The 26,215-nt window shown below is 38.7% G+C and overlaps 1 long non-coding RNA gene across 1 annotated transcript in view; it reads right to left on the bottom strand.

Moving 5' to 3' along the window:
- The window catches only part of LOC131378623 (uncharacterized), an 83,233-nt gene extending 62,792 nt beyond the window's left edge, over window positions 1–20,441 (bottom strand). Inside the window, exon 1 of the long non-coding RNA XR_009208220.1 lies at window positions 20,345–20,441. This is a non-coding gene — a long non-coding RNA (uncharacterized LOC131378623). The remainder of the gene's footprint in view (window positions 1–20,344) is intronic.
- Window positions 20,442–26,215: the final 5,774 nt, after the last annotated feature.

Consider the following 26,215-nt stretch of genomic DNA (forward strand, 5'->3'; position numbering starts at 1 on the left):
TCTAACTACAAGTCAACTCATTTAAAACAAAGTTTATTTAAATAAGATTAATTGTGCTTTCCAAGCCAGGTGTTTTATGTGTGCTGTGGTAACGATATGATTATCAAACCTCCTGCTTCTGAGGACAAAATGTATTTTCACAAAGGTCAGCTTCTCTTATGAATATATTTTAAGTGGTTATCATTTGGAGGATAAAATATATCCCCACTGGAAAAAAAAAAAAAAAACCTGTTAAGAACTACTGTTAATTGCATTTGTCACCTTCTCATGCAGAAAATATTTTCTATATTTATTTTAATTGACACATAATTTTTTTCTTGTTCATTGAATTTGCTTGAACCGTTTAGCTCAGCTTTGAGGCATGGTCCTACCTCTGACTCTGCTGGGGCTGCAGTCTCACCTTAAACTGCATTCTGAATTGGCCATACTTTGATAAATTTATTTAAACTCTAAAGGTTGAGCTAAGATGGAGTGGGGCTATGGTTCAGCCAAGCACACAAGAATAGAAATGTTTAAGTATTTAATATAATTTGGACCCAAAATGTTATTGCATTCAATATCCTCCCTAGATTAAGGGTCATTTTCCTGCTTGTAAACCAGCTACCAATTATTCTTCCATTGCTCCAGAAAGATTCCAAAAATCATTATAGAGTCCTCTTTTTTCTGACAGGCAGCTAGTTCGTCTTTTTCATACATCTATTTATTTCAAAAAGTTAACCTTAGACTGAAGGGCTGGCAGATTCTTAGATACCTATAATTAGCTACATTAATAATTTCCAGTGTAATGATTATTTAACAATATTGTATTAATGCTTTAGCTATTCCTCAAAAATCAAAATGTGAGGAAGATTACTCTGAAAGTATGACACAGGGAGCAGTGTAATTTTTTTTAATCAGCAACCAGCTCTCTAGAAGATTATTCTGCAACTAATCATTCTGCTGCCAGCAGCAAAATAAAACAGACTCCCCTGAAGTAAGTTTGTCTTGGTTGGGTTTCAAGATAACAGATTGTGACACAAACCTCCTCAGGTTCATACAGTTGCACTGTTTTGCCTTTTTGCATGAACACTTCTGTTGAAATGTTTACCCATTAAGCATGCAAAGAACAGTTTCATCAGAAGCACAAATACCTTTTTTATGTAGATGAAGTGAGTATATATACACTAGAATCTCACAGACCACAACTCCTTGATATCACAAGCAAGGCATAAAAAAAACTCACACAGAGCTGAAAGACATAATTTTGTGCTTCCATGAAAAAAACTATCAACAAATACTGGATAGCCACTAATATTCCTGGTTAATAGGTTTCCTCTTTTATACTTTACCTGCACCTTACTGCCTATAATTCTTTATCCTTTAAAACATTCTCTCCCTGAAATCTAGAAATAATACCGTATACATTTGCAAAATTATTCCTGTACCTGCGATGACAAAGTTGTTTTGAGGAAGCCACCTATGATCCAGACCACGGAGACAGCACTTTACTGGTCACAACTGATTCCTACTGAAAAAATGAATTCTGTGACAGCTGTCTCTGAATGAACTGTGGCACAGGTCTTGATGTTCACGTCCTCACAGCAGCCCTTACAAAGTGACCTCGCCTATGGCTTGTGCAAGAGCTGTCCAGCTCAGCCAGCTTCTTTAGCTGTGTACTGTTTGAACAGAAACAAATAACTAGGACGTTTTTTATCATGGGTTTATTTCTCTGTTCCTAAGCATTTCTCTAATCTTCTAAGACTGTAACTCTGCAGTATCACATTCACAGAATTTACTCAGAGATGTACTTCCCTATTTTAAAAGAGGCATTTGGTTCCCCCAGTGTTTTCAGTCCCCAGCCCAAGGCAGCAGCACTAATTGTAGGTGTGGGGTCTATCCCCAGAGCACCTGGGCATTTGCAATCTTGAAACAATTCCTCAGCACTTTAAAAATGTCCTCTTACCCCACATTCTCAGATGGAGGACATCTTTTCTCTTAAAATGTCCTAAACTGTTTCCACTCTCTCTCCAAGATTAGGGAAGTTCATTCCCCACTGCATTCCAAGGATGATGTAGCTCTACTGTCTGTCCTAGTATTTATGCTGAAGCTGATGTTTGGAAGAACAGATGGGCACTGTCTGAGTGTTCTTACTTGGGAATCTTATTTCCTTCTCAGAGATGACTTGGTTTTTTAAAAGAAAAATAAGTGAAATGAGAGGTGAAAACAAGGGGCTTGAGCAGAGCAAATGTGTCAAAAGCTCTGAAAAACATCAGGACTAGCTCTAGCCCACATTAAAATCATATGGGAAAATAATGCAAATTGACAAAGTGTTACACCAGCATTTTCATCTTAATCAGAAAAAAAAGCAATCATTTTCTTTGTTAATGTATAATCAAATTCTAATATATTGAAACAAATTTCAAAATATAGGGATATAAAATAGTTTCTGTCATCTGAAAGGTTGTGAAACTAATTCATGTGCCCACCAGTTTCAATGGAACAAGGACTGACACTCAACTTTGGAAAGAAAAAAATCATTTAATGGCTTCAAAGATAGACTAAAAACAAGGTGGTAATAAGTCATTGTCACTATTTGCATCACTGAGAAAAGCAAAATTATCAAATCCTTTTAATTTCTCTAAAATACCTGTTTGTTGATAGATGGCCACATGATTTGATTTTATACACATATCAAGAAAACAGAGCCACCTACTAAAAGTGCAGTATTTAGGCAGCAATTTCTTTTCATAATAAATTGTCAATTCTTGAAGATTTTGTAGGTCAACACTTCCTTGTGGCTCTGTTTGTTTTTTCAGTTTGTAGAAGAGCACAGAATCTGTCTCTGGCATTTAATTAGGGGAATGCAGACACGAATAAACAAGAATAAATAATTCTTGTTCTTTTAAAATCTTGTTTCCCTACTGTTATTCTCAGAAAAACAGAGTTAGTCCTACACCTTAAACTAAAGTTGTCCCTTATTTTGCAGTGTTCTGTCAGTGCAGGCTCTACTGACCTTAATAAACACGTGCCCTGTTGCAGAAGCTCAGTTTAGCAGACCACAGAATGTGGTGAACAAGGCTTTTACCAGATGCAGAGAAAATTCAGTGGGTCTGAACCAAGTAGAGCAGTATTTGACTGACAGGGAATTCATACCATCTATTTAATATAGGGCTCAGGGCGAGTGAAGTTAACAGCTTTAAACTATTCTCTAGTCTATGACCATAAGAGGGATTTCAAGTAATTCAGAGCAGCTAAATTTGATCTCTAAAATTGTCTCTAAAATTGGACAAATTATTCTAATCCTATAAGCCAAAACTATGGTTTGTATGACACTGAAAACACCTAAAGCCAAGATAAAACTAGACAGTTCAGAATGGGATTCTAGAAAGGATTTTAACAAAATCAGGAGACGCCCAGAGTTCACTAACGGGAAATGCTGAAGAAAGGAGAGAAACATCTGTAATTCCAATATTTATCATCATCTAGCATGTTTATCTCCCCAGACAAATCCAGAGTCCAGTATCCATTCAGACAGAGAAGCAAGGGTGTTAGCACCAATCACCTTTCCCTACACAGTGGTTGTAGCCCTGCTACAACTCCATGTAATAGCTCTCTTGATCGAGGATTTTAAGTGACTGTCACATCTAGGATCATTACTGAGATAATTGTTGTAGATGATGTTCAATTTGCTGAAGTTCTTAATTATTTGATGATAGAACTGAAAAGGAGGATCCAAACAAACCCAGAAAACAAAAGCACAAAGCAAACTAGGAGAGAAAACGGTCTGGCTATGCATATTTAATGAAACAGTGAAAATATCCTGCACAAAGACTTAGAGAGTTAAATTGAAAATGTGTGTATGATAAATGGATATAATACTGTCTATGTAATGGGTTTCCTATTTAAATTTTGTGAGGATTTAATCAGTTGGGCACAGCTGTGCAGGATGCACCATAAACTACGTTGAAAAATATGTAGACATGTACATTTATCTGCTACAAATTAAGCTCACTTAGAGGTGGTCTTAATGGACCATGTAGCAATCATTACAAGCATAAATTTGAAACTGTCTGTTTCCAGTGAATTTGCTTTGAAAAAAAATTAATGCTCATCCTTAGTGGAACACAGTAATAAATGGAAGTACCCTTAATCTGTTAAGCACTAATAACCTACCAATTATTCATTATGAACCCCATGCTGTATAATGTATGTCTGTTACAATTTTATTAGCCATTCTTTACTTAACCTGCAAAGGTGTAATTTTTATTCCAACTTACACCCTGTAATTATATGATGTTTAAAGTGATGTGCCATTAAATTTACAGAATGCTCTGTCCCATTGGTTTATTGTAAAACATCTGTACAGTAGAACACTGTTACACCTTGCGATAATTTATGACTTTCAGACTTTCTGCTTCTATGAACAGCAGCATCATCCACCTTAGAGATCAAAAAGCAGTGGCTTTGTTACAGTGCAACACAAAAATAACACATAAATTATTTAATGTGGAAAATGGATAACTCTGTAATCAAAGTGAATCAGTGACCCAGCTGGAGCTGACTAGAAGGTCACAGCAGTTGTATGTTCTCCTACAGGGATTGCCCCTTGGAGTCACCTGTGTGCTATTTTGGTGTTCAGAGAAGCAAAGGGAAACCAACTCCAATCACTGAAGGGCCCTTTCTCACCCAGGTACTGCAAGGTTGAGCAGAATGAAGATTGCCAAACCACAAAGGAGGAAATCCATGCTTTTCAGTAACTGCTCGGGGTTTGCATTTTTTCTGCCCTTCACCAGACAGAAAAACTGTTTCCTGCTCTGGGAAAGCAGAAGAACACATCAAGTTTCTCAAATAAACCAAAGAGAGACTCGGAGATAACAAACCGTGAACTCAAGCGAGCAGTAGGGTAAGATTTCATTGTGGAGAAATGACGTGCCTCAATGCCTCGATTCATTGAAAGAAACTTGGGAATCCAGCATCCTAAAGATTACTTCCTTTCATTATCTGCTTTCAGGAATATTAGGTGAAGAGCATTTTCAGAGAAAAAAAAAAAAAAAAAGAAAAGAAAAAGGAAAAAAACAACCAATAGACAAAAAAACCCCACCAAAGCAAAACTTATTTTTATTTAGTGGGAGTCAGCTCAGGTAGTCTAATTCTTCTCTTCATAAAGACTAAATTTCCAGTTCCATTGCTGATGTAACTGTTCAACCTGCAGGTTTCCAACATGCTCTGCTCTGTCTTTAGTGCATTGGCCAAATATTCCATCCAGCTTTAATCCAAACTGTCACAGGCTCTGACATTTCCTGCTATCACCCTCTCAGAGGCAAGGAGCTGCAGCCCTCCTGCGCTCACAGCATTGCCCCAGCTGACGCTCCTGGCAAGAGAATCAACGCGACAGAAACACGAGAGGTGGGGAAGCTGAAATGGCAACGCACGAGGCGTCTACTGCAAAGTGCAGGCACAGGGGTGGTGTGTGCATGGGAAGTGCGATCATTTAAGTATGCATCAGTCAAAATAAAAAATGAGGACAAAAAAAGAGACAACTACATGTGGAAACAAGCCAGAGAAAACTCTGCTTACATGAGAGGATAGTACATTTGTTGTATATGTAACGAACACTTTTTTAAGTTCAGTGCTTGACTCAGAGACACTGTCACATCAAATTCTCTATATTGCTCTGAAGGATCCTTGTGCTGAAATGTCAGCTGGTCATATCACCTAAAGGCAAAAAGAAATTGCCCTAACATTATGCATAGCAATTCCACTGCTCCGTGCTCTATAGCACTGTTTTCTAAGAATAGCTGTTTCAAAAGGAAGCTTCTCTTTGGTGTGAGCCAGAGGCAATTGAATTTTACCCTGAAAGTGGCTATAGGCTTTGTAGAAACATTTAGGAATATTAAATATTCATGTATTTGATTTAGCAAAATTCAGGACAGTAAAGGCATCCACCGGAATAACTCCAATGTAAATATTTTTAACATTTACCACTACAGCTTGAAGTATGGACACTATGACAAAGTAAAATGCCACAAAGGAGAACAAATGGTTGGAAAATTCCCTTTCTCCTCTTGTAGTTAGTGAAGGTTTATGAATTATTTTGCACCCTCAAATGGCAACGTCCAGGAGTCCAGGCTTCCACTGGGAGGGCTGTGCCCTGCAATGAACTGTTCTACATCCAAAATGTTTTCAAGTTCAATTTCCTGTGCTCTTCACCTCCTTTCACTGCAATCAATTCCACAAAACAGTCTGACACTTTTTCAGACCTAGATCTACACCTTATCCTCTATCACTGGTATAAGCAAACACTTAAAATTTCCAGTGGACTGTGCTGCTTTGCACACCACACAGGGGAAGCACGAGGCTGGGTGCCGAAGGTGTCACAGAAGAAATGGTGGAATCCTGTATTACCATGTGATATATGACAGAAAAAACACAGGAGAAATTAAAAAGGTACCATACAATACACCCACGTATTTTGTCTTAACTTCACATTAAAAAGGTACCATACAATACACCCACGTATTTTGTCTTAACTTTACCTAAATTATTGTCAGAAACAAAGATCTGCTGTAAAAATACCCCGCACAATGTTCTTTTGAGTAGAAAAATCATGTTTTATTAAGTGCTTATTTAAAGCACTGGATTAAACCCCCATATTCCTTTTCTAGAGGAAGGCATTGCATAAATCCACAATTTCAAACTACAGGAAAGCTCATCCTGAATCCATGATAAATGGTCTCTCACTGACTAGACACCTAAACGTGGAAATGGGATTAGGAATTCTGGATTTGGATTTCTGTTTTGGAATGGAAGAAGCAAATAGAAATATTGCTGTCATAATATAGTATCATTATGTCTACAAATTCTTACATTTATAGATGTAAAGAATATAAACACACCATGACACAGGAATTTAGAAATTTGTAGACATAATGAAAAATAAAATCTCATGTATTACAAGTATCTAATATTTGTATATTATATAATACCCTGATGCATGAAAAAATTGTACAATCTACAGAGAGTTTAAAAATAAATACAGTGCATTTTCTTGGCTAAATTAATCTAGAGTTTACAGTCAGAACAAATTAAAGCCTTTAAAATTTGGTAATTAAATATAATTATTTTATTAAGAAGCCTTTCAAATTTTATATATATAAAAGCTTTTCTATATAAAATACATGTGTATCTGCATATGTAGTAAATAAAATTTCATAAATAGCTTATTAATTGTAAACTTGGGAATTTGTAAATTGTGTTTCCTTGGTAAAAATACTGGAATGATTTTTTTTAAATTAAGGAAATGTGGCCTTTTTTTAGTTCTTGCATGCAACTTAAACATCTACATTTTTTATCTTGTCAGAACAGAAATTGTCTTATGATGGCATAGATTATAACTCACTGGATTAAGAGACCACATGAAATTATATAGTCTGCAATAAGATATAGAAAAATTGGAGTTTCACTGGTCAGAGCAGACATGTTTTTTTTCTATACTTATTTCCTTTAAGAGGACAGATACCAAACTACCCGGCATATGAAACTACTAATACTGCTAGCTGGCTCTCCAGCAGGAAGCACTACATATTCCCCCAGAGCACATGACTGATGAGCAAAAAATTGTTTAAAATTAAATATTTCTGAGACCCAGACCCAAGGCACTATGTTCTCAACACGTGGTTCAAACAGCAGCAATGCTTTGCTTGCAGAGGGTGTGCCACCACTCTGCATTCTCTCTCCCAATGTCTCTTTCCTTATTTTAAGTTTCAAGGCTTTCACTCTTTCCCTCATCATTTCATCTCCAAATATACCAGTGCAGTATTTCATACACACACAATGTTCTCTTCTCTCCCATTTCCTTTGAGCCAAGTTGATAAAACCACATTAACTCCAGGATGAACCTGTACCCTCCATCTCTGGAGAATAGTTTATTCTGGATTTGCTGCTATCCCACCTCCCCTCCATCACACCCAGTCAGGTAAGAACATTGGCAGCCAAGTTGTCGACAGTCTGCAAAAGATACGCAGGTTGATTTTATGCTAAGACCCAGCAATTGTTCAATCCCTGTAAGGAAATGGTTTGTTTACCATTAAGTTCATCAGAATTACTATTTAAAAACATATTATATAAATAAAACACAATAACATTTTTTCCCTGTGCAATGCAGCAGATTAGACTGCAGAAGCCAGTTGCCCCTGAATCAAGAGTGACATAGCCACCATTCAATGTTTGGTTTGAACTGTGTTCTAAACTGTTTGCTTTTAACAGGCAGACCACCAAGTGGAGAACTACAGTCTTCTAAAAATAAAAGCCCTTTCACTACATATAAAAGTTTCCTGTAGGTTATTGTCTACAGTTTTATTGTAGCAGTGGAATAGAAAGAACAACGACAGTGATATCATACAGTGTCAAATAAATAAAATTGAAAATTATTCTGTTTCAGTTTTGTATGACTCCATTCAAAGCCATCACCTAACTAGGTAAGTGTGTCAGGGCTATAGTTTGGGAACAAATGCACACATTCCTGGGACACCATTGAAGACAAAGAATTTGCCTTGGAATATGAAGAAATAAATCAAGACTGGTCTTTTGTAGTGCAGCAAAGGCAGCCTCAGTCCAACAAGGCTCTGGAGTTCAGCTGCCAAACTGTGGCTGAAGCACTGCTCCCAGCCATGGACACTGCATGATTTTAAGGACACCAGCCAGGCTTCTTTCTATTTCTTTCATTCTTTTTTTTTTTTTTTTTTTTTTTTTTTTTTTTTTTTTTTTTTTTTTTTTTCTTTTTTTCCCCTTAATGAAACTTTTACTAAACTCTGTCTGAACAAAGGATCATTCTGGTATAACTTTCAAGCCAAAGTTAATGATGCTCACAAAAGCAGAAATTCATGTCTGAAGGTGTGGCTACTTTCTGGCCAGAAAAATCCATGGACTGAAAGTCAACCCTGTGGAATCAACTCTTCATTCCAAAGATACATCCAAAAAAGAATAAAGAAGTCAGCAGGTTCACATCACTGTAAGTCTCATGAAATTCATAAGGTAAGGTATCACCACACACCCACAATTTTTAATTTTATTTGGAAAGCAACAAAAGGGAAAGACCTGATTGAGTTTCTGTTCTTTGGTATTTCAGGGTTCAAGAAGGTGATTTTTTTTTTTTTTTTTAAGTTCAGGCTGTCTTGACAGTGGCCTTTAAAGCAAAAGAGATTGTACAGGTCAGTGGCTTATTGGGCAGGACATGCTGCCAAAGGCTAACGTCAATGGGGAATGAGATGATAGGCAGGGAGAAGGGAGAGGAAGGTATCATTCGTGCTCAAAACAGGCTAAGAGACAAGCTGGAGCTATGTAAATGTAATTTTTGGACACAAGCTACTTTCCAGAAACACATCTCTCGGAGGATTTTGTCACCAAAGTCCAGGGAACACACCAGAGCAATAACACTTCCCCAGATGCTTATTAAGATCCTACCAGCTATTGTCCATGCCTGCGTGTATTCTAAACTCCCAAAGCAAACTTAGCTTCTGCTGCTCTGCCTGTTCACAAATGACACTTTAGCTGGAGAACATGAGAAAATGAAACCCAAGAGAGAGAAATATAAAATGTTTTATTTTGTGGTATTGCCACAATAATGTAAATGTGGTATTGCCGTCATCAGATGTTCTCAAGAAGACAAACGGAACCCAGTGTCTACAATCAGGTGTCTGAGAGAAGCTGTATTTAAGCTACCAAATAACCTGAAAGAACAGATTTGATTTCCAAAACTGTTTGTCTTTTCCACAAAGTAGAACCAGGAAGCATTCAGGAAACGTTTCAGAGAAAGTATTGTCAAAACCACTTCTTGTTTCCTAGATTCAAGCAATGGACGTGATAAACAGAGCAGCTCAGCATCTTTCAGAGCAAAGTTGTTGCGATGTGATTAAGTGCTTGCCTGGTTAAAAGAGCTGGCAGTTGCATTTTGAGTTGCACTCAAGTGATCATTTTTATTTAATTGAAACAAGGTTAATGATCAGCACTTTCATAGCAGAAGTTCCAGATAAAGAAAGCAGTAACTGAATGTTGAAGTCTCAGTTTGTCAGGATGCTGAGAGCACCTATTATACTTTCTGTGCCTCTACCTTAAGGCGAGACACACAGTTGTATTGGAATTGTTCCCTAAACCAACTCCAGCTGAAGTTCTTTCATCTGCTTCTTGGTATCCCTAAACACAGTTCACAATACTTTAAAAATTGTCAGAACAAAAGGTGGTTTAGTTTTTATATTCTACAGAAGGCCATTAGGACTACCACAGCTGTTCCTGCTTTTGTAGTAAATCAACAGAAAACATTTTCTTCTCTCCCAGCAAATTTAATGTTTTCTAACTTCATTTATGTCACACAATTTCTCATGACTTATTTAATACCTAACAGTTTTTTCTTGTTTTACTAAAAATTTGAGATGGGTTGTATGAAAAATTTTTCCACAAATTAGCAAAGGATCAGCACCTTCAACTTCTGGCAAGCTGTTTGCAGCATAAGTCAATAGGCAGCATGTCAGCAGAGTATTAAAACACAAATACTTCTAGAGTTTCAGGTTTCTTCATGTCAGCAGAGTATTAAAACACAAATACTTCTAGAGTTTCAGGTTTCTTCCCTCCCTCATGGTTACTTACATTTACAACTCTTTTAGTGGCATGCGGACTTATGACCAGAGAGGATGTTCTAACTAAATCTGCAAATGATAAAGACCTGTTCAAACTGTGGAAAAGCAGGAACACCCAGCAGACATATACAAAGTCAGCAAAGATGAAGTGAGAGTAAAAACAACCTTAGTCTTCCCTTGAGTGGTCTTAAATAACAGTTTCTGTCACAAAAGAATTACTCACACGAACTTAGTTTGGTCTCCTAGTGAGTGGCACTAATAATGTTGAACGCAAATACTGAAATGCAGAATTCAAAGACTAGATTGCAAATTTAGTCAGGATTCGTCACAGTTTGATTCGTATGAAAGTCTTTTATAGGTTCTTTGGTTTTCACCCTAAAAAATTCATGTATCAGTAGCAAAGACTGAGTTTTCATAAAGAATGTTGTTCTAAGACCAACAGCAAGAGAGACAATTTAACAGTGACTGTCGCAGTGCCTTTCGGTGAGTAAGCGCTGCCCAGTGCTACTGCAGGCTAGCTCAGTTCCTGTGACACTGCAGCAACGTCGAAGGTCGGGGCAGCAAGCCACGCAAGCCACCTCCTCCCAGTGGGGTCTTTTCCCCCACACAGCAACAGGTGGTAGATGTCAGACGCGACCACGGCAGCGAAAGGAAAGGCCGACTCTTCTGTACAGGGTATAAGCTGGTTTATTGTAGGGGGAGCACGGAGCTCTGCACCTCTGCACCTGCTGCCCAGAAGAGCGCAGAGAGGAGCTGTGCAAGCGCTTATAAGGGAGGGTGTAAACAGGGGTGGCGACAACCGGTCAGCCAATTGCATAAAAGATGGGCTCAACTGGGGGTGTAAACTTCACAACAGAGGACCAATCACAAAATGGAGGGAGGGGATTTCCAAGGCCCCAGCCTATCACTCCACGTCCTCCCTGGAGCTTTCCAGAAGCCAGGGAAGGGTCCTGGAGTGATAGACAGGGCACCCAAGGGGAGAGAGAGGGGATTGACAACTTGGGATAAGGGGGAAGGGATGATTGACAGAAAACGAACTGGGAGCACTTTCTGGTAAACAAGTTGAAACCATTACAGAAATGGGGGTACACGGAATGAACCATTACATAAAACGTGTATAAACTCATATAAAACAAATAGAACAAATTGCACACCACCACAAGTGACCACGTCTGATTGCACTTATTTAAATGCTCTGCTGCCACTAGCATCAGTGCTTAAAAAAACACTTCCAGAAACAGAAAACGCTTTGCCATGCTGGTTAAAACCTCAGGTCTGCACTGTCTGGTCTCAGGGTGGGAGCACCCAGGGAAAGAGGGAAGCTGCTGCCTTTGCTCCCAAGGCCATCCAATGTGATGCTCATGCATCAAACAATCCAATAAGGTACAGGCTATGAGCAGCCAGGCACCAGGGGTTTGGGGGGAAAAAAGGGTATTTGGGCAGTTTTACAGCATTAACTAAGTAAAAGATGCATTATTTATAGTCTGTACATGGCTATAGGTTCAGCACACTGTTAAAAAAATAAAAGCCAAGTTTAATAGGCTTTTGAATCTCATATTGAACAATTGGTACCATTGATACATCATCAGTAAATCAGAAATCCTGTTCCTGAGCACCACTGGAATTCAAAATTCAGGATTCTGCTGCATGGGGGCATAAAAATGCTATACTTTAGGACAGACAGGGTATTAATTGTAATTTAACTTTGAACTTAAACAAACGGTGAGTTATGGTAGAAAGCAATTTAGAACAGGATAAAATCATCACTCAGTAGGTCTCTGTGAATTTTCATGAATGCTGATCACGATTTTATGATTATAAATCATCACAAAGATTTACACTTGCAGCAAAATGAGGAAATACATTCCAAATTGTATTTCAGTGAGTTTTTACAAAATTTCTAAAATTCTGTGTTCACTTCATCACTTTGAATAATTTCAATCAGCTTCAGGAACTGAATACAACTGGACATAATGCACACTTGCTTCATTAGCAGATATGAATGTCTTCTGATTTTAGCTAAAAATTTCTATTTATCAAGGAAAGATTCTTACAACTGAAAACACACATGAAACTGTGTGATGCAATATTTCACACAGATTTTTTTCCCCCAGGATTATTACATGTATTTTAGACAGAATTAGTCTAGCCTTCTCACACAAATTATAAGTGAAAGCAAAACAACTGAATGACCAAAACTTCAGGAGCTCATTGGAAGTCTCTCAAATACAAAGTTAGACTATACTTTAAAATAAAAAGAAAAATCCACAAAAGTATTTCAACTGTTTTTTCCCCCAGTTATTTCTACATCTGTAACTACATAGAGAAGATGACTGTTAGACAAAGACAAGTTTCAAGGCCACAGTTATGGAAAATTTATGAATTTTGTCAGTGAAAAACCCTTTGCATCAAAACATTGAGTTGTATTATACAATTTCTCACATACTGAAAAGCAACAAGACCTCCTGCCATATCTGCTCCCATATAAAAAAAAGTCAAAATATCCAGAAAAAACAGAGAAAAAGTAACTCAACTCAGGACAGTAACTCAGCCCACCAAATTTTTACTGCTATTTTCACCTGCCAATCTTTCATCTGGATCCTTGCTCATATCACCGAATCTGGTTTTATATAAAAAGAGGAGGTTTTATGCATTTGGCAAAAAATTGTGTCAACAGGCATTTGGAGGTGGCCAAGATAATATTCCTACCCCTGAGCCCCAGCAGGACCTCCAGCCACAACAGCAAGTATTTTTCAGTATCTTGAGGTTAGGTTAAAGATATAAACACCACATAGTAAGGCTAAGTCACACAAATATTAAAATCCTTCTTTGTTTGTCACCCTTCTTAAGCACATGGTAATATCACTAAACAAATAGCAGGAAACCAAAGGAGAATTCCCTTCAAAATCTCAGGGTATGTGGTGGCAGAACTAAAAATTACAATTTCAATTCCCTTCTTGGAACAACACAAACACACTTATTAATAACAATCATGTATTTCTGGTAGTTTAGAACTTTAAATATATATTTTTTGTTTCTTTATTCAATTTCAGTTAAATCAATTTCATAACCTGGCCTTTTATTTTACCTGCTAAAGGAAAAAAAAAAAAAAAAAAAAGCAGCACTAACCCAGCATGGGAAGAAATACCCAGCTGGATACCATTTAGCTGTGTAGTACACAAGTTATTTTAATTTTCTGCTAGAAAGCATCATGTAACTTATGTGCAACACTCCACCTACTAATATCAAGACACGTCGCTAATTTATTGCTAAAGATCAACTTCTTTTTCATTAAATTGCATTTATCTGTGTTACAATCCACTCAGAACTAAACTTTGAGCTGAATTTGGGTAAATCCATAGAGAAATTCTCTAAGATAAAGGCCAAAATACAGTTCACAGTGCACCTATTTTTGAGTTGTAGGCAAAAAATTTAGCAAGGTCAAACAATGAAGCACTGTCAGAGGGGATTTGTTCCTAATACACCCAGTACAACAGTTGTGAAGGTTTTACCTTGGTTTTCTTTCAGAAGTGATATTTTGATTCATTTTTTTTTATAGCGGAGAGTGAGTATGATGAGATACACTTTGCTCACAGGACAGGATTTCATAGCCTACTGAACAGGCAAGGACATAAACAGAAGTTTAGAATGTGCACAAGTTTCCCAGCACTGGAGACAAAGTCCCTGCGCATTTAATCTTTTTTGTATCATAGAATCATTGTGTAGCTTCAGTCAGCTCACTATTGCTCCATGGCCCATATCCATTGCAGATAAATAATAATCTTAATCTCAAAACCAGGCAATTAATTAGTTGCTATCAGCAAAGTACATTGCACACTACTACAGCAAATATTACACATTACGAAAGTTAGAGGACTTGTTTCCCTTTCCACAAACTCAGGTGATGTCCCACTGAACAAACAGAAAATTTCAGGGTTGTATTATGAAATAAAATGAGAGGGCAAAACTCCCCTTAAGAAAAATGGTATCTAGTACCACAAGAGTGGAACGTGAGATGTATACAAGATTATATGAGAAATTCCATCTCATGAAAATTCTTCTAGTCCAGGTATACATTTACACACCTAACTATACATAGATTTGCAGTTATTAATGTGAGATCTTGAGATGAGGTAAGAAAAGCCAAAACCACTTCAGCAAAAGTCAAAATCTATCTATAATTCATATATTTGTGGAGAATATTTGTTTTCATAACTGCATGACTTCAGGGGAGATTGCAAGCTGTCTTGTTTTCCTCAGTTTCCAGGGCTTTTTCATTTGGTAGCATCTCATTTGTATTTTTTATTACAGAAGCCACACACTTTCCATCTGGATACTACTGCAGGAAAATAAGACCCCTCAAAATAATGGCAGAGTACACACAGGCAAAAGTGACTTACTATTTAAGAGCATGGCGTAGGGGGGTTAAAGGGAGGGAAGAAAGGTCTGTGTGTAAAACAAACAAATATCAAAATCCCAGATGATTATTCCTGTTTGTGTATTGAACTAAAAAAGCTGGGAGAGGAAAAAAATCCAAGTAGTAGACAAACCTTTGTGCCCCCCATTTTAGAGTAAGCAAATAAAGGACTTCTCGTGTCCCTTCCCTTCTTCAGCTCTGACCAGTATGTTTCGACCTTGTGCTTCCCACATATTTAAGCTACAGTCTTGACATTTCACTCTTTTCGATGCGTGCAGAGCTGGGAACATTGCATTTAGAGCATAAAATGCATCCTTCAACCTTATCATCTCTTTTTGTCCCCTTCACATCCACACTGGCGCTGTTTTTTTGTTAGTCTGAAACCCGTGTGGAAGACCACTGCCTGCGTAAAGCGTTTAACGTACAGCCAATAATCTATACCTTCTCTCAAAGTAGATTTCTACACGTTTGTAAGGAGTCCCCCTCATTTTGAGTGCTGAACCGCATATCCTTCTGAATTTACTAATGAGCTTCTATTGCACTCCCGAAGGACGAAAGGAAAGATTCTCATTTCATCCACACCGAAGCCCGCCCACAATTCTTTCCTTTCCAAGTAGCCGATTTCCAGAGGCGACCCCCTGCTCGCTCTCCCGAATGCGGAGCAGAGCAGAGGGACGGAGGGCAGGATGTCCCGCCTGCAGCCCGGGCCGGGGGGAGCGCGGGGCCGCGCCCAGAGGAGCAGCAGCGGTTCCCGGCGCGCTCCCGGCGCGCTCTCAGAGGGCTCTCAGAGGGCTCTCAGAGGGCTCCCAGCGCGCTCTCAAAGGGCTCCCAGCGGGCTCCCGGCGCGCTCCCGGCGGGCTCCCGGCGCGCTCCCAGCGGGCTCCCAGCGGGCTCCCAGAGGGCTCCCAGAGGGCTCCCGGCGCGCTCCCGGCGCGCTCCCAGCGGGCTCCCAGCGCGCTCCCGGCGCGCTCCCAGCGGGCTCCCAGCGCGCTCCCAGAGGGCTCCCAGCGCGCTCCCAGCGGGTTCCCGGCGCGCTCCCAGCGCGCTCCCAGAGGGCTCCCGGCGCGCTCCCAGAGGGTTCCCGGCGCGCTCCCAGCGCTCTCCCGGGGATCCTCTGCAGCGCTGGGGCTGCCCCAGCAGCACCGCACCCCCGGGGCTCGGGGGTTTGGAAAGTACAGTGATGTAAGCAGGAACCCCTTCGTTCGGCCAGCCAAAGCAGAACCTTGAACATCTCTGTTACTTGTGTTCTGTCACAAAGGTACGCAATCCTTTAGCTCAGCTACAATATACGTTTCAGACTAGACTATACACTTCAAGGCAAAATGTAAAAATTAGAAGCATAAAGAAGTGGAGCAGCTGATGTACGTTTTGGATTTGCTGTTGAATAACAAAATGGAAAATGAATTCTGATTATAAAAAATATTTTCTTTGCCCTAAAATGAAATGGCTTTTTAAAAAATATTATTGTTTTCCTACATTTATTCTGTAAATTGTATCAAATTGGAATTGAAAAGTTGATTTTGAATTTTAAAATCAAGAGGTTTGAAAAGTAGTGCAAGGAAATTTCAGTATTTGTTTTCTTTCTCATTGCAGCTGTAATGGCTTGTCAAGCTCAGCCTGTAGTGAGAAGTAGAGAATTTCATCCCATTGAAATAGCATTCTTTGAAAAATTATTGTTGATAAACTAATTCATTGCACTAATAGATAATTATATATCTCCAAGTCAGTCAGGTGATCTAAAATAGGAATAAGCTTTGTTTGGAATGCTGCTGTCAGAAACAGGATGGATGTTAGTGTCTCCAACACAACATAAATTTAACACAACCACAGAGACAGTTACCTGAGATCATAGGGCATGATTGCATGCCAGGGGTCCGAATACAAACCATCATTCTCTCTCCATCATCTGCACTGGCACACAAGGTCTACCAAAACTGAGAGCAAGCATCTAAATCCGTCTCAACTCTCTGGCACTTAAGCACAAAAATGGCACAGAACTGTTACTTGGAGACCTGAATGCAGCCCTAACACAAACACACAGGGAAACCAAAATAACCTCAGTGGAAGCGGTGGCTGATCAAAATCTCTGCAGAGGAAGCCAGCAACAGAGGAGAGCAAAGAAAGGGAGCACTGGGCAAGAGGCAGTCACAGGCAGGAGAGGAAATTTCCAAGGCACAGCATGGAGATGGGTTTGCACAGCTCATAGACTCAGCTGGGGCCACCTGGGTGTTACCCCCTGGACCTTGCCAGTGAGGGGATGCAAAATGATATTCCTTGGAAGTGATCTGTGCTCTTCGGGAAACTGAGCTTGAGACTGCCACAATTAAAATGAAATCTAACCTGAAAGAGATGATGGCTCCAACATGAAATGGTTCAGGCTTCATTTCTGAGCTCCTTATGACTAAATTTATGCATGGGTGAGCTTCAAGGGCTTTAAAAAAATGGAGATGTGCAACTGTACAAACTTCATGCTATAACTGCACATGGGGCACACTCTATGGCATTTAAGGCTCATTAAATTCTGAATCTTGTATCATCTGCCCTTGGCTTAAAATAGTTCTGTGTGAGCCTTTTGTCTCTAACTTCCTCTTTAACAGAAGTTGTTTCTGTCAATCTCTTAGCTCCCTTTATTTTTTTTGCCACATCAGTTCCACAGCAATCCCATCAGATTACAGTTCTAATCCTCGACAGTTTGACTCCCCTCATGCTTACTCAGAGGAAAGAAAAAAGAACTGAACACTTTACAGAAAACCTCTATGACCAAGTAATAATTAAAATTATTTATTTATTAAAATTAAAATTCAGAACTCTGTTTTTTTAAAAAAAAAACCTATTTTCCCAATTAAATTAAAAGTAAATTTCTCAATAAGGGTTCAGCTAAGTTTTCTAATGCATATAAAACACACATAAAAGCTGTGACAGAAATGTTTTTTATATGAAGTCTAGGAACTGCAGGAAGGAACTGTTGCACCAAGTTCAGAGGAAACTACCAAAATTATCAGAGAAATGGGGCATGCCCCTTCAAGTAAAATCTGAGCAAATTAGGATTGTTCATCCTGGAAAAGAGAAGGTTTGGGGTGACTTAACCACAGCTTTCCAGTACCTGAAGGGAGTAAGACAGGAAAGGTGTAGTAGGACTTGTTAAAGAGCATGGAGTGACAGGACAAGCTGAAATGACTTCCCTCTGACTGAGAGGAGGTTTGGATTAGGTAGAAAGCCTTTCCTGTGAGGCTGTTGAGGCCCTGCACAGGTTCCCAGAGAAGCTGTGCCTGCCCCATCCCTGGAAGTGTCCAAGGCCAGGTTGGACAGGGCTCTGAACAACCTGGTCTAGTGGAAGGTGCCCATGCCCATGGCAGGGGGTCTGGAAACAGATGATTTTGAGGTCCCTTCCAACAAAAGTCATGCTATAATTCTGTGATTTAGGTTTTTTCTATGCAACACCTTTTTAAGATCACTAAAGAACTGACAGAACAGAATCTGCTATATCTTGAGTTGCTGTGACATGAAACGTTTCTTTTTATAAATCAAGAGCCTCATCACAATACCAATATTACATTGCCAAAGAAGTTTCCGTTTAATTTAAAGCATGATCAAAGTTCAGACACTTAGCGAAATCAAGAAATATCACATCACTGCTGTCTGCTTTCAATAGCTGTTTGAAGTTATTGGGAGGGGAAAAAAAAAAAAGGGACTGTCTTATTACAGGTTGGTGGTACAGATTTTATGACAAATTTCTTCCCTGCTGTAAAGACTTTATGACTGAAAAGGTACAATGCTTTATAAAATGAAGCATCTTTTTCCATGATAATAACTGTTAAGTTTCTCCTCAGTGCTCATATGCCTCCAGCTTATTTTGTAATGATATAACACCTGCAATGGATTAAATTTGCACTGTAACTGTAGCAGAGAGCGTACAAAATGTCACTTCTCATTAGCCTGCATATAAATCTGCCTTTTTTGGTAAGCAGTATAAAAGAAAGACCACTGAACCGCTAGAAACTCAAAGCATATGTTGTTCATGCAAAAAGAACACTCAGCAATATGAGTCTTTTCCATGCTGTTCTCTTTCAGGGCTGGAAGAATGTTTTTGGAAAGAAAAGGAAACACACAGAAACGCATTACCACCAAGTTGTAGTAGATTTCTGTAATTGCTTGCTGACACAGCTGAATAGTCATAAAATATCAGAGAGTAAATGAGTTGATAATGTGAAGCAGTAATTAGGATTTTGTGCATGCTTATGCTATTTACATATTTTAATGCTTTGATATTAACATGTCAACTTTAATAGTATGTAAATGAATTCCCGTGTGTGAGATTTATTCTCCTCAGTGTTAGACATGTATTCATTGACAGCAACTGTAAATTTCCTTTCTTATTTGTCTTTTTAGAAAGACTTTCTGGGATCTTATACAAAATGTTTTCCCTGCAATGCCCTGTCCAGGCTGATTAAAGAAGTTTATATCTCTGATGGATAGAAGAACCCCAGCCGCCAGCCCCGCAGGTCGCAGCGCTATAACAATACATACACACAACCTCTTTGTGCCTGAAGTTCCACAGCAAGGTAAATGAAAATAGCTTATTCACCTCCATGGTATCTCTGCCTGTCTCCAGGTAGTGCTGATGCTCAGTAACAATCTGATGTAACACAGTTAAGCTGAGAAGTGTGAGAACACGCATCAAAACAGCCATGCCTCAAAAGACAATAGCACACCCCAAAGGTGTTTTAGAAGACTCAGGATTAAACACAGATATGCCTTTCAGGTTTCTTTCCACAATTCATTGTGTTCTTGATCAGTCTTTTTTTTTTTTTTTTTTTCTGTTGAGTATATTTCTGGAAAGTTCTCAATGTTCAGATTAACAACACTTGAATAAAAACACAGTTGGAAAACAAAGGTATGGTGTGATTAATAAAAAAGTACAGCCTACCATCAGGTATTGCTTTACAGTGCACTGCAATTTAGCTCTGGGTGTACTGCAGAACCTGCATAATACAGCCAGAGTTGCCTGGCAACAAACAGGAACTATATCAGAAAGGAGCAAAGGTGTGAATGAATAAACAGAAGTGACAGGGACATGTGAAAATGCTCAGTAAAACCATGTTCAGTGCTAGAATGTCTAACCAGGCTTTCACAACATCTCAAGGGGAACATTGAATCAAATCCTTCTCACCATTAAAGTAAGATTTGTGCCCATATATTTAAACTGGATCTGACAAGACAAGCAGAATATAAAATAGGGAGAAAAGGCAAATTAATGAATATTTTCTCATCACTTTAGATACTGAGTACATCCACATATTACACACCCAACACTAACCTGATTAGATGAAGTAGAATTGATCAAAACTCCTGGCTCAATTCTAGGTGCTCATCAAGCATCTATTTTGGTGCTAAGCTTCTGGAAACCCAAGCACTTGCACGCTGAATTTAAAAGCCATTGATCATTATTTGCACTTCTTTCCATTCAGAAATTCCTAGGCTGACAGAGTGAGCTGGTTTGGTACTTTGTAACTTACTGATTCGCAAGATTCTTTGGTTATAACCAAGAGCCAGCCACTTTGACATACAAGGTCCACCATGCACAACTGCAGTTTGTCACCGTGAAACACAAAGAAATCACACGCAGACAAGAGATTTCTGCAGAGGTTCTTCTGATCCACTTCCAGCTGAAAGGGCGGAGAGAAGAGACCCCTTTGTTTATTCTTTTACATTTGTGGGTCTAGCAGAAGATTGGCTTTTTGGGGTTTCCACCCCTCAGCCTCAGTGGCCAGACGAATTGTCAGTTACAATTGTTTTCAGGTTAGAAATATGCAAACAAAGGACAAAGAATGAAAAACAAAGGATTTGTTTATATTACTTCTGTGGGAAAGGTAGAAAAACTGCTCTAATATTCTACAGTAACTAAAAGATCTGACTCCATTTATGAAAATCAAAAGGCTAATAAAGAAACTCAGAAAAACCAGGGTAACAGCAGTTCACACTGAGAAGTTAGTACTATGCAGAAGTATTTTAGCCATTTTTCAGCACCACAATATTTATTGTGAAAGCAACCCCACTCTAGTGTGAAGGCATAACTGGAAGAGAATAGAAAGCTAGATATGAGAAAATCCTGAAGATCCAAATAATATTGATATCTTTGAAGAGTGTTTTTAAAAGGGACACCTTTCACAGTGAAAATTTGCAAAATTATAGTTTGATATGTTGAATATACACAGCCAAGCCCTTCATCGGGCATATATCAGAGAAGCTCCCATCACCCAGGAGAGCCAAACTACTTAATCACATCTAAGGGTCTTACTGTTTTCCCAAAATGATGCTGAATTACCCAGCTAAATCTAAGTCGACCTTTTTCTTCTCTATAGGTAAGACAATGTGATCAAGCAGAGATTGATTAGTCAGAATTACATTGACGTAATGTTGGGGCAGAAAGTTGCATGAGGTCATCTTCCTGAACAGATGGTCTAGAGATATTGGTTTAAACCAGCACATGGTTGAGTAAATAATGTTTAAGTTTTCTTTGAGAGCCTGGGGAGTGAACCAGATAGAGTTGAGTGAAATACCTGTGCCTCCTGCCCACATCATCTGCTACTCCCAGGGTTTTCATTTCCTGCACTGTTTGTGCTTTATCACATGGCTCACTGGTCAGGCAGTCTGTGCCCTTGGTTCAAAAAGCTTTTATTGGAACATTGAGAGAAATGTGCACTTAGTTCCAATTTGTCATTTCTTTAAAAACATATGTTGTTCCTTACAGGCAAAATCAGACAACAGACATAAGTGTGTGGATGAATGGCATTTTTTCAGTCAGCATAACCAATTTCATGTGTAGAAGTAAATAAAAATAATACAATAAAAATTCTACAAGATCAGTTGCATGAACAATTTTTTTTCTGTTGAGATTAAAGGCACATGTGAACACACAAATTAGTTACTTCTCATGTTTGTGTAACATAGACGTGTCTAGCCATATTTGTTTACAATCTCGAAGGGACTGGTTCTTTATTGTATTATATGTTTTCTATATCTGTTTAGAGCAAATTATGAGTGGTTGATAATAAAGCTCAGAAAATTTCTCTGATACTTTTTAACTCTTTGAACGGGAACATCTCTTTAACCAAACAGCATCAACATTACTGACCTTTTCAATAACATCTGACTAGTGTGTGTTCTATCGTGCTTGCTTTTCATACTAAAAATTCTGGGATTGTCATTGCAAAAATATTCAAATGGTCATTTGATAATTAAAGCTAGTATATTAAAGATAAAAATACAGCACAATATTCAAAACCAGGTTAATGATTTACAGACAAATTAATATGTACAATTAATATAAGCTTGTCTAAAGACTAGTTTCTGTTTTGTTACATTACATGATATATTGGTACCTTAAAATGACCTTCAAATGCTACTGATTCACAACTACAAATTATTATTCTGGATAAACACTAAAATAAAGTATGCAGGTATAAACAAAAATGCTACAGAAAAATTAAACAAATAATCAAACATACTTGTGCAAGCAATGATCTGATATGGTAACAATATTTAAAATAAACTGCCTGCCTAAATTATCTGTGTGAAAGGAGCACTCAGATGTGTAGGTCAGCTATTTATTCAGCTAACTCTCATTAAACATTTCCTGCTCCCTTCACCTTTTCTCTCTAAAACCTTACTGCTAGCAGAGCCTCCACATTTCTATTTTTCTGGTGTTTGTGAAAAAGGCTAAAAAGAAAACAATAAAAGAACAATAACATTGGCATTCTAAATTAATTCATTTAAGCCAACCTTTGAGCTAAAGAAGAGAGCATTCTCATATTCCAAGAAAAGAAAAACATATACAAGCCCAGCAGCAGTGCCTGTACAACTTCTTAAATTACAAATGGGTCTACCCCAAAGAATACAAACCCCATTCTCCAACTAGGCTTCTGCAAAGTAGAAAAAGGTGAAAAAGGGGAGGAAAAAGGGATACAGGTGATGTTTTATGTATCAGTTGCAGAGAGAAGATTCAGCTGAAAAAATACCCCTTCTAAATTTCATCCCATCTTTCTCAAAACAACCCAGGAGATCGTCATCTGGCCTGACTGAAGTTTATCACAGAAACTTCCAGCTTCCTCCAATTTTGTCCGGAGGTTTCAATAAAAGGATGGACATGTTGTTTCGTAGTGCTGTTTATGGAAATCTTGTGATCAAAAACTCACTTTAATAAACCCACTTATACCACACATACAACAACACAGTTTGCAATAACCCACTTTCACTTGGGGCACCAGAAGCTGTAAGGTCATTACTAACATTATTGCAGACAAGTGTTTTTCTCATGTTTTATGACTGTAATGTCATTCGTATTTGACTTCACTGACACTACTCATGGCAGAATTGCTTATGACATAATTATGGAAATACAAAGCTTATTATTGCATAATAGGCTTACAAACCTCATGCATGCATCATTATGCAAATCTGAATAGTGGAGCAAATGTAATTGATATCGATGTGTCCATACAAGAAAAAGCTAAAGAAATTAAATAAAGTCCAATTAATAATTTGATGGGCAATCATAAATAAAAAGAAATGCTCAAGGGAGGAAAGAATTCCTAAAAGTTATGTCAAAAATCTGACATAACTTCAGGAAAAGTAAAGATTTCTATTAAGTTGATCCCAAGACACTATAATTCAAGAACTGACTGATGATATACATAGCAAATTCTAAGTTCTCTAAAGCTACATGTCAGATAATCTAATTAGACTGAGATTTAGGAACCTGAGCCTAGCTAGTTTTGTAATTACCCCAAAAGTTAACAGAGAGAAGAAGAGGGCAAAAGAGAACAAGACCTCCAGAGTCAAGTACACTACTGGAGATATTTATGCTAACATGATGTAAATAAGTAAAGTACTCAAAGTACATTACTGTAAAGTACTTCTTTCCCATGACCACAGGCAGAACGTATAGCCTGGATAAATACTGAACTTCTAAAACGTGCTACAACCTAAATCCCAGCCTATATGCTGCATACATATAACAGAGCATCCCACATATCCTATCCTAACTCCAGCGGCCGGGCACCTCCCTGCTCAGACTGGGCAAATCTGTGCCGTAGCCTCCACGTGTCTTTATTTGGTAAAGAAACCTTACAGTTTCTCATGGACTATATTAACTCGAGCAACAGTGGATTGGTGGCTAAATTTAAACCTCTCTAGAAGGAAATTGAATTTTGAAATTGAGGAGAACCCAATCCATGCAACCCCCACCAGTCTGATGCCAATTCCAGCAACAGATGCCCAGACCCTGGAAGGGGACTGCAGATCCACAGGAGAGCTTGGGGAGGACAGCACAAGGGAACTCCAGCCAGTAGATCAGCTCCATCAGGGGTCCAGCTCAAGTGACTGCAAACACACGTGGCACAGGGAATGGACAAGAGGAGCTGAAGACACACACCTGCAGGGCAGGGATCTTACATGCCAGAGCCTCCCACACCAAGCTGTGCAGGTGACACTCTGGAGGAAAGGACGCCAGCCAGGGCACTGAGAGGCTTGAGAGGTGCCCCTGGGAGAGCCTCATGCAGTTCAACAAGGCCAGGGTCCTGCACCTGGGATCAGGCAACATCAAGCCAAGACAGGGCAGAGAAAAGATTGGGAGTCCTGAGGAAGACTTGGAGGTCTTGGAGTACAAAAAGTTCAGCAGGACCTGGCAACATGTGCTTGCAGCCCAAAAATCATTACTTTTCTTTCTCTTGGCTAGCTGGCACAGTTGATACGTTAAACTCCTTGCCTAGAAACCAGAGTTTGTCCGGTTCAAAATTGCTTTAACACTAAAAGCTGCACCAGACTACATTTTCTACAACCTGTTGTGCCTTGTAATTCCACCAACTAGAACAATGCCAATGCTGAAAGCCTATAAGGGCTTAATCAGTATGTTTCCTACACTCCTGCAAAGCAATTTAGATGATTCAGACAGCACTAGTGTTTCACCATTGCTGAAGCCAGTGGTATTGCATTGGCTGCACAATTTTTGCAAGAAATCTTGGCAGAGTTTGCTTTAAACATCCTCTAGAAGGTGGCAAGGTTATTGGGTGTTATTTTTTTTTCCATTTATTTTTCGCAATTATGTGAGACTACGTTATACACCTTCACAGTCTAATTCACATCTAGTCCAATTCTTTGTCTGAAACTCTTTGATAGTGGCTTTGATTAGCCAAAAGTACTTTAAAAAGACCCAGACTTATTTCTAGGAGAAATGGTTTTTCAGTGTCAGGTGAGCTTTTCTCTACGCAGGGCAGCTTCATTTTAAATGAAGCTAACTGTAGAAAATCAGTGATAGCTCCCTCTTTGGCCTTTTTGTCTTGTACACAAATCTTTAGGTGTACCCTGGAAGGAACGTGATGTCCATGTTTTTCTACCTATGGTTCCTTCTAGTGCTATTTGAAATATGGGGACGGGGAAATACATCCAATAACAAAAAAGAACAAATAGAAGAAATTGCTACCTGATGTCTCCTTCTTACTGGCATTATATTTTCTCCTTCAAGCAGCAAACTAAATACTACAATTTTCAAGTAAACCTGCCTACAGTTGTTTACAGTATAATGGTGTAATACGCAGCGTCAGCTCTGCAGCTCAGCACTGACCTTTTTCCACTGCAGTCAGGACATGAAGGTGAAGACTATATTTAATATCTTTTCCTATTAATAAGCATTAAAGATGCTCAGATGCTAGTCCTTTTCTAGAAAGGATAAGAACAGAAGGATACTTTTCTTGTATTTTAGGCTTCACTTCAGAGACAATCTAGACTGACATTAAGGCTGGTTGGCAAAAAAGGATGCACTTGCAAATGTACCTGAAAGCACTTCACTCTATCTTTGATAGGAATGGTTGAAATAAATATTGTCTTGAAAAAGCCTGGTATTGAGGGAATTTTTCCAATTTATAGAAATTATATTGCGTGGCCTAAATCTTTTCCCTCCACACTTGTTTACTGTCCAGACCTCTCCCTCATAAGCAGAATATATAATAAAACATGATATAATTAAGAGAAAGAAGAAAGTTTCTACCATCAGAGGAAAAAAAAAAAAAAAAAAAAAAAAAACAATCAGAACATGTTTCATTCTTACTGCTGTGACTGTAATGAGACACAACTAAGCATCAACAGAAGTGCAACTCCCAAACCACTGGCACAACCCTGAACCCCCTCCCTA

This window comes from Hirundo rustica, chromosome 11 (assembly GCF_015227805.2).
Source record: "Hirundo rustica isolate bHirRus1 chromosome 11, bHirRus1.pri.v3, whole genome shotgun sequence".
In the NCBI taxonomy this organism is placed as follows: Eukaryota; Metazoa; Chordata; class Aves; order Passeriformes; family Hirundinidae; genus Hirundo; species Hirundo rustica.